Source organism: Diceros bicornis, chromosome 6, assembly GCF_020826845.1.
Source record: "Diceros bicornis minor isolate mBicDic1 chromosome 6, mDicBic1.mat.cur, whole genome shotgun sequence".
Taxonomy (NCBI): domain Eukaryota; kingdom Metazoa; phylum Chordata; class Mammalia; order Perissodactyla; family Rhinocerotidae; genus Diceros; species Diceros bicornis.
The window spans coordinates 70,157,496-70,167,778 of NC_080745.1; positions in this window are offsets into that span (position 1 = coordinate 70,157,496).

Below are 10,283 nucleotides of genomic sequence, written 5' to 3' on the forward strand. Positions count from 1 at the left end.
TGAATGAAAGTAAAATAAGATAAAGTACATATATAGGTATTTATTCCTTATTATTATATGTTTCAATAAATGAGAGAATTAGGCATTGTTGAGTATTGTGTTGGTTCCCAACGAATTAGGTGCTTAACGATAGAGAATTCAATGATTTAGGACCCAGGAAATAATAGAATTGAAATTATCTTGGTGGTTTCATGATATCACTGAAGAATTTGTCAAGTGCTAACAGTGTTGTGGAAATGTAGTTCTTAATGGGGTCGTAACAATGAACTGGAAATTCTAGGAATACCCAGAAATTGCAGAAATTTCTAGAATACCAGGAAATTACACTGAGAAGAGTGAATCAATTTACTTATCAATCAAATATGCTTTGGCATCTTATTTGGTCTTCAATTTGACAAACTTTCACGAGCACCTACTTGGTACTGGGCACTAGTGACAGATGATGAGTAAACAGGCAATGCCCAGCCAAGCATAACCCATAGGATGGAAAGAAAGTGGGATGCTGTTCAATGAGGGTGGTCTGAGCAAAGACTCTGATGTAAGACATTATGAGACACAATCATTTCTATTCAGAAGTAGTGAATAGAAGTGCCTGGCTAGTAGAGACACAAAAGCCTAGGAAAATAAACTATGACCCCAAATGCCAGCTTTGGAGTTTATTTTATATATAACACAGGAAGTTGAGAAATGTTAGAAAAATTGGACTTCTAATGGCAGAGCTGCTTTAATTTAGATTTATCTGTCAAAATCATGCAGGACTGGAAGAGGCAATAGGTAGGGCCTGGGAGCTAGGCAGCTATTACAATATTTCAGGAGTGACACTATGGGGACCTGATCCACTGCGACAGAAATAAAAAGGGAGAACATGTGAAACTGAATATAAAGGAAATATTGATTTATTATGAGAAGAAAAGGAGATGGCAGCATGGCAGGAACTTTACCCCAATATCATTTGTGATAAAAATTGCTCTGTAAACTGTAAAGAGTTATGCAAATGCAGGAAATTATACACATTCTTTTATTGTGTTCTAAAAGAAAAAGACACACACATACGCAAAATAAAACAAAATGACGTAGACAAAATTCATCTCCCTTTGGGAATGAGGAAAGCTTGCAGAAGCCAATTGATTTGTCCAAGGTTATATCGCAAAGTGGCAGAGCTGGGACTTGAACTTGCATCAGTGCCTCTTTATAACATAACACAGGTCTCTATAGACAAGTTGTCTTATATCAAGTCTGCGTGTCAAATAACTCCAGTGTTTGTGTCATTGTGCACTACTGAATTTGCCTTTGCTGCCAGAAAAGTCCCCCTGAGCACACCTTATGCCTTTGTCGTCTTTTGCTAAACACATTGCAATGGTAAAAAATATCTCTCTGGGATGTTAAAAGGCCCATTTGCAAAGATCTTGAAAATATTGACTTATTATGTTATGGACACTCAGAAATTTGGAAACATAGAACATGATCACTAGCCCTCTGTATTGAAAACTGGAACTCACTTGGGGGTACTAGTTGCTGCAACCTCTCCCATAAGACTCTTTGTTTCTTGGGACGTATGTGTATCTGCCAAAATAAGCTCCTTGAAGGTGACATCTTTATCTGTTGATATATCTCAAGTGCTAGAATGGCAACTGGCACTTAGTAGATGCTCAATAAATGTTTGTTTAATGTATGAACCCCTTTCTTCTAGGTAACAAAGATGAAAATGTTTTGACTTAAAATATCCAGGGAGTGAGGGGCTTAAAATCTGTTTTTTTTTTCCCCAAGAAGCCAAATGAGATAACTTCATTACTAGAACTCTCTGAATCTTTATAACCAGAGATGCTCTGCAAGGCTATCCCAAACAGTCCTTGGGCAATAGCTTTATCAGGTGTTTGATTCTCAGGGAGTCTATAGGTAGAAACAGCGAACTTAGAGTTAATTTGAGCAGAGAGACTCTTGGGTTACTTGCAAATGAGGGGAACGTCATTCTTTCTCCTTCCTGCCTATTATCATCATCAGCCTGAATGATTTCTGGGGAAAGGCAACATGGTGTGATGGAAAGAACATGAGCCAAGTCCAGGTGAAAATCCTTTGAATGCCAGCCAACTACTCATTAGCTGTGTGACCGAGGACAAACTCTTATACATTTCTGAGTCTATTTACAGCATCCTCATCTGTAAAATTGGGAATAGACTATCTACATTAAGTTGTTACTGTTGTAAAAATTAAAGATACAACGCAAAGGTCTTGACACAAAGCAGATAATTAGTAATTATTTATAGTTTTTGTTTTTACGTATGATCATTCTCTCCTTTTACTCTTTTATCTCTGAAGATGAAGGTGAAAGATAATCTAGAAGGAACAATCATGTGCCCACATCATGTGGCTAAATGTAACCCAGGAGAGCAAATATCTGGGGGTGAAAAAACAACCTTCTGGTGTCTCTTTGAGTCTATCTAATGGGTCCTGTGTGGGGGACTTTGAGGCTGCCTCCTTTTGTTCATAAAGCCCAATGGTGTGTAGAATCTAAGGCAGGGGTGAATAGTCAGAAATTCACCTTTAAAAATAAGATCTGCTATGATTCCCTCCAGGGACCGTGACCTGTGGAATAAGTTGCCTGTTCCTGAGGCTGCCTGCTGTGTGGGAGAGTGACTGTCACTGACTTTCAGCTTTTCACATACGTTTCTTAGCCATCAGTATTTACTCCTGAGGGAGCCACCGCTGGGAGTATCAAAACGGAGAGGAGTTAAATAGGCGATGCTGGTTTGTAGCACCACAGCTCACACAGGCCCAGTGGGAAGCCCCCGCTTCCTGGCATTCACAGGTGGTGCCCTGTGCTTCCTGTTTCATCTTCAGCTTGCTCTGTCTTAATACCCATTGATTTATCTAATGCTTAATTAATGCCAACTTTGTAGCCAGTGCTGGTGTATACCTGGTGTATACCCTGCTATTCACCTTTGCAGCTATCCAGTGAAGAGGGGATGAGTGATTCGAATTTACAGATAAAACTGAGGTTCAGAGCAGTTAAATGACTTGCTCACAACCACCCAGATAGTTTTGCAAAACGGGATCCAAACCTACACTGAACTATAGTGCTTTGGGGGGAAAATTGTCTGCAAGGGGGTCAGATCTGAGTTTAGTGGTCTGAGACCTCTTAACCTTGACATGTTCTTAGGTTGATTCTGATGTCAAGCACATTCACCCTTCACGCTTCTACTGGTCTCTGTAAAAAGCATCTCTGATCAAATCTTTTCTGCCCACTTCTTACTAATGTGATGTGTTTTATTTTGAATTGGTTTCGGAAAAAACAAACAGGCCCAAGAAATGGGAAGTGGACAAGTGTAACTTGGTTCCCAATTGCCTACATCCAAGACAATGATAGCCAGAATTTATGGAACACCTGCTCCACACCTGGCATTGTTCAAAGTTTTTATACATTCTAACTCATTGAATCCTCCCAATAGCCCCAGGAGGTAGGTATTATTATCTCAAACTTACAGATCAAAAACAGAGACAGAGAGATTATGCAACTTGCTCAAGATTATACAGCTAATAAGCAACAGAACCAGGATTTGAATCCAGGGAGTTTGATTCCAGGGGTGTGTGTAATGATTGCACCAGATGGACTCTATTTCTGTACTATCTTTACAGTAACATTAGAAGAAGAAAGGAACATAAAGAAACAATAGCCTTTGTTTGCTTGTGTGTGTGTGTGTGTGTGTGTGTGAGGAAGATTTGCCCTGAGCTAACATCTGTTGCCAATCCTCCTCTTTTTGCTGAGGAAGATTGGCCCTGGGCTAACATCCATGCCCATCTTCCTCTACTTTATATGTGGGACACCTGCCACAGCATGGCTTGATAAGCAGTGTGTAGGTCCGCGCCCGGGATCCAAACTTGTAAACTCTGGGCCACTGAAGTGGAGCACGCGAACTTAACCACTGTGCAACCAGGCCGGCCCCTGTTTGCTTTTTTAAGAGAAGACAGAGTGAGCAAAAATATATGTGAGGAGGAAAATACCTTCGAAGTCCACTTAGGCAATGGAGTGCCCGCCAAGGAAAGTTATTGAGACAACATTGCTGGAAATATTTTTAAAATAGATTAGCAAAGCATATTAAGGGAAAAGACAGAGAAAGAGTCTGAAAGAGCAGCCAGGAGTCATGTCTGATTACATCTAGAGGCTTCCATTTTAAAGGTCTAGAATACATTGAACAATGTTCCCCTATCTCTTGTGTTGACTGCGTGCCAGGGAGTAAAACGCAATGATCAAGATCAGAGTGCTCTGGAGACACCTGACAAAAATGTTCAGATGCCAAAGAATCTCCCTGAAGCGCAAATCCTTCTTTCCTGCCATGTGGCCAGAGGTCACTGAATCATTATAGGATGCTGAGCATCCATGGATAAAGCAGTTTCAGGTGTAACCAGCATTTCTCTTACCGAATCACGTTTATTTCACGTCTGCCTGTGATACAGGGAGCAGAAAGTCTTTGGTTGGGAAGGAAGGTCACATTCCTTTATTTACTTACATATTGAAGCGATAAATACATTCATGAAAGCTTGAGATGAGCTTTAGTGGTTTCAGACAGCAATGTGCATATAAAGAACCTGGAGGAATTTGTTAAAATGCAGATTCCCAGTCCTTTTATCCAGAAATTGTAATTCAAAGGGTCTAGGAGGAGGCCTCGGAATCTCTGTTTAGTAAACCTGCTTGAGGAAGTTCTGTTGCAAGGGGTCTTCAGTTCTCATCTTGGGAAGATCAGTTACTGGTTCTTAGCAAGAGATAGGCATTAGAGTTGCCTGTGGACGTTTAGAAAACCATGCCTGCCGGTGTGGTACTCAGTCTTCTGTGGAAGGAGGCCAGTTTTCACGGGCTGGGTTCCCTGAGAAGCCAACTCTCAGACAGAGATGATCTCTGAAAAGGAAAGAGATTGAGCAAAGAAAGAGGAGCTGCGAAGCCGTCTCAGTGGAGGCTTCAGCTAATCTAAGGGCGTGTGGTGCCAAGATGACCTCCCAGAGGTGTACTTTTTTGTAGTGAGGGAGCTGGGACTTTTACCCCTATGTTGATCAGTCATTGGATGCTGGCCGCCCTGGGGAGGGAATGAGACTTTAGTCTTTAGCCTTGGCAATCCCCACAGGGGTCTCACAGTGGAGGGTCATCTGCCAGCATCCTGAGGGCAGATCTGGGCAATGCATTACAGTGTCCCTCATGTTGAATATGAATTTTATTTAGTTTGGTTTTCTTTCATCCCCGTGGGCGATTATTATGCACTTCCAAGCTAAGAACAAGGAGTGCAGACACATCACTGGTTATGAAGAGAAAAAATGGATACTTGAACAAGGCTAGCTCTATTGCTACCTGCCAGAGAATTCTCACTCATCCTACAGAACTCAGATCAAGTGTCATCAGCTCTTTGAAGATGTTTCTGACGCCTTCAGCCAGGGTGAATCATTCTGCTCTTGGAGTTATCACTTATCTTGTATAAACTTCCATTACTATGCATCTTTTCTCCCTACTAGGCTGCTTATTTTATTGGGACAATGTCATATTCATTTCTATATCCCAGCATCTAACAGGGTCTACACATAGTGGATGCTGTATGAATGAATAAATGAATGAAGGAATGATTTGTTTATCAGTGACTGAAGGGTTAAGAGAGGAGGCAAAGAGGAGAGAATGCTCTTAACAACCATCCCTTGGAATCCCAAAGACAGACTTTGGGTGAGATAATATTTCCACCTCGACGTGGCAATTCTGAGATCACAATACCTCTTAGCCCGCTTGGGAACCAGGAATTATTGGGGAAAAATTTTTTGACCAACCTCTAGAATGAATTTCACAGAAAAAAGTATTTTAAAAGTGGTCCAAACTCTAGAGTGATCTGTACACCTATTTCTTGCTCTAGGACTTGTATCAGCCATGTCACCTTCTTGCCTATTAAAGGGGCATGTGTCAAATGAATAAGGTGAAATGATTAACTAGCAAGCTGGTAGCAGATTTCACAAAGACCTCTTGAGTAATTTTCAGAAGATTAAAACTTGCCTCCACTTCCCCAGTAATCTAAATTGCCAATAAGGTCCCTGAGCTATCTAGTATCTCCGTGATGCATATTACCAAGCCCAGCCACACATGCTAGCCAAGCGAATTCCCAGCCAAGCAGCCCTTGGCTTGATCAGGTTGCAGCCTGTTCTCTAATTCCAATCACTTGCATGAGCAGCCCTGCAACGGAACAACCAGTGATCGGCCACAATAACAGATCACAAGGGCTCACAGGAAAAGGGGAACACAATGAGTTTCACAAGTTCCTTATCCGTCCGGAGAAATGCCTGGCGACTACAGTTGTTTGAGAGCCTGGTACCATTTCAGGCTCCTGACGGTTTATTTTAGATTTGTCCTGAGGGAGAGAGTATCAAAATTCCCTACTGATAGCTTGTACAGGTGGGTAATGCTGTTACTTGTTCAAGCAGAAAAAAAGGACTTAGAAATATAATAGGAACTTTAGCTTCCCCTCAGTGCCTCTAGAGCCAGAAGTTTTCTAGTGTCTTCTATTATTCAAAATCCACAGTGCTTGAAACCTTCAGGAGGTGGTGCAGGGAGTGGGAAGGCACTCATCTTGCATCCCCAGCCCCACCTGACTTCATCTTAAATGATTGCTTCACTACAAGACAGCATTTTAGTATAAATGATTTTCTGAGAAGAAAGCTAACCCTTCTGGAAGTCCTATTAATGCCTTATAGGTAAATCTATAAGAAACCCTCTCGGTTATAAGCATAGGTGATTGTGAAGACAATAAAGATGAATGTTGTCACACATGAGTAAAATAGTTTAAATATATGTGCTAAGGAGTACTTCAAGGAAAAAAGATTAACTGGTGACAGGAGAAAGGGAGCTAATGTTTCCCAAATGCTAGATCCCACACACAGCTCACCTCACCTTTCCCTGCGATAGAATTGTTGTCCTCAGTACTATAGAGATGAGCAAACTGAGGCTCATAGAATTAAGTCAGTTACCCATAGTCACAGCATCAGTGAGGAATGACTTCTGGTTCCTGCTCAATCCTCTCATCTCCAATGTCTCCAGGTAGGGAGTTAAAAGGAACAGAAACTGGAGAATGAAGAGGAGGAAGAAGAGGGTGGAAGATGGGGGCAATTGGAAAATAGGTTAGTACGTCATATTCTACAACAGTATCATTAGAATCAGCTGAGGAGCTTACTACAATGGGGACTCTTCCAGTCCCTGTCGTTGCATAACACACCACTCCAAAACTTGGCTTCAACAAAAACAAGCCATCAATTCAAGAGTCTGTGGGCTGATCAGGCAGTTCTTCTGCCTCAAGTGGTCTTGGAGGGGTGTTGGTATGTCTAATAGGTCTGAAATGGCCTTACTCACTTGGTACTCGCTGCTAGTTGCATGCTCAGCTGGGACTTTCAGCTGGGGGTCTCAGTTCTCTCTGTGAGCATCTCCACATAGCTACCTGGGCTTCTTTACAATTGGTAACTGGGTTCCAAGAAGGAGCATTCCCAGGTGACAAGCTCAGATAGGTAAGCACTTTTCAAGCTTTTGCTTGCTTCACACTACTGATCCATTAGTCAAAGCAGATCAAATGGGCAAGCCCAGAGTCAACGTGAGACTCTACAAAGGCAAGGAGACTACCTACCATGGAGAGGTTCTCTTACTTCACTATAGACTTATTGCATGAAAATCTAAAGAGGTTGGATGAAGGTGCCTGAATTTTTAACAAGCTTCCTAAAGCATCTCCATGGTGCATCTTCCTAACTTCCGCTATCTACCTCATACCTTTTCTCTTTAAAACCTGCTTTATGCTGAAAATCTCGGGTAATTCATTAATCAGCAAGGCAATAGGTTTATCGATCATGAGAGAAAGAGGTTCATTGATCTGGAGAGAAAAAAACAATACCAACAAACACAAAATTCCACTAACCAACCTCTTTGTAGTCAGCAATGACTTCCATGTCACTATTAAATGAACATTTTTTAATCCTCATCTTTCTTGATTTCTTACCAGCATTCAATATTGTTGATCACTTCCTCCTTCTCAAAATACTCTCTTCCTTTGCCTTCTGTGATATATCACACACACCTCTTACTTCTTTTCTACTCTCTGCCTGCTACTTTCAGTCTCTTCTGGTTCATTTTCTTCTTCCTAACCTCTAAATGTTGCCATTTTCAAGACTTGGTTCCAAGTGCTTTTCTTTCCTCATTCTGTACCCTCTCCCTAGGCAATGTCAAAACCACCAAATGCTTCCATCATCAACTATCACCTATATGCAAATGACTCCCAAGTTTATGTCACCAACCCAGATCTCTACTCTCAGCTTCAGACTCATATATCCAACTATTTTCTCTACATCTCTCCTAGGATGTCTCAAAGGAATTCAAAATGAAAATGTCTAAAACTGAACTCAATTCTGCCCTCTATCCAATCCCAACCTGTTCTTCTTCCAGTGTTTATTATTTTAGTAAGGTGTACCATCATCCAGGTAGTTCTTCAATGAGAGTTTGAAAAGTAATTCTGCCACTTCTCTCTCCATCAACCACCCACACATGTCATTCAATCCATCACTACTCTTGTTGATCTTACCTCCTCTAATATATCAACCTCTCTCCATCATCTTTTCCTGCAGCACCCAAATCTAGACTGCCATCATTTCTCATCCGGAAAACAAATTTTAAAAAAGCTTTCTAAGTGGTCCCCCAGCATCATCTCATTCCTTTTCTCTCTACCTTCATGACCCATAATCCTACATCCATCTGTCAATCAGAGTAATCTTTTAAAAACATACCTAATTACGTCATTTCATTTAAAGCATTCAATATCTTCTCAAAGCTTTTAGAATAAAAACCAAAAGCTTAACATGACTCACAAGATCTTGAATGGCTGGTGTCTGCTTCCTTTCTAGCTCCTTTAACTAATCTCCCTCTTGTTTTCTGTGATTCACCTGCCCTATTCTTCTTTTCACTCCTCTAATGTACAATTATCTCCCACCTGGGAACTTTGAATGCCTCCTCACCCCCATTTTACTGGTAATTCTTCAGTTCTCAGTTTACACATCTCCTGCCTAGGGAGGCAAGTCTTCGCCATGCCCACCAGCTTATTTCATGACTTCCTGTTATCACACTCATAGTTCTGTGAGCTTCTGATTCTCAGAGTTAATCACAATTCGTGACAATACATCTATTTGTGTGTTTATCATGTGAATGTGTGTCTTTCTCACTAGACAGTAAGATCTAGGAGGGCAAGAACCACATTTATTTAACGCCTTATATCTGTAGTGCCTGTCATGTAGTAGGTATTTGAACATATTTTTGAATGAGTGAGTGAATGAAGAAAGAAGGAAGGAAAATGCTTGTTAGGACCATAGTCTTGCCCAAGACTGCCATCTTTAATGTTAATTGCCTACTTCTTGGAATTCAAAAGTGTCTCTTTCTGTTGGATCCCTCTTTGTCATACTAATCTCATCTTCTGTGGTAGACTACTCCTGGCGAGGACTGCTTCAATTTGTGCTATGACATTTGTGCTCTGTGGTTAGCCTGCCAGAGGGCCACCTCCCTCAACACCAGCATCTGGAGCTGCCTTCCCCAGAGGGAACCCCTCTCCTTCCAGGCATGTTTTAGTCTCATGCTAAGTACTAGTCCTGAACCTGTGCTTGCTAGAAGTAAACTGGCTGTGGTGAACAAAGTTCCAAGATTTGATAATACCTTTCTAGCTTGGCTCCATGAGATTCAAAAAAGAAAAAGACTTGACTGCCAGTGTTAAGTAAGATGAAGCCCACCTATAACAAGATCAAATGAGAGTAGAAGAGTGTGGGGGCTTGTTAAATGAGACAACTTTACACAAATAAACTGGCAATACTAATGTTAGGATATACCCCATGCATATTGTTTGAAATCTGCAGGGAACCTGATTCCTGTTTCCAAACAAAGATTGCCCTTGAGAAGTATCAGTTTGTTCAGTTTCTCCACTTATGTGAATTGAATTTCTGACAAGACAACCCTCGGCACAACCAATCAGACCAAGTTGCTTTGACGATCTGGGATGTCTGAAGCATACTGAGAGCAATTGATCAGACAGTGTTACTGGCCATTCACCTTCAACTAATCCTTTCTGCCTTGACCTACTCTAGAGAGGATTACTCTGAAATTTGGTTGCTGCCATTTGTGAGAGTTGAGTTTGTATAGGCTCCTAATCATTACTGCACTTTGCACTTTTAATGGATATTTTCGTCTTGGTATTCTCCTTTCCTCCCCTTTGCACACCCCCTGAATTGATTTGTGTATGGACTAG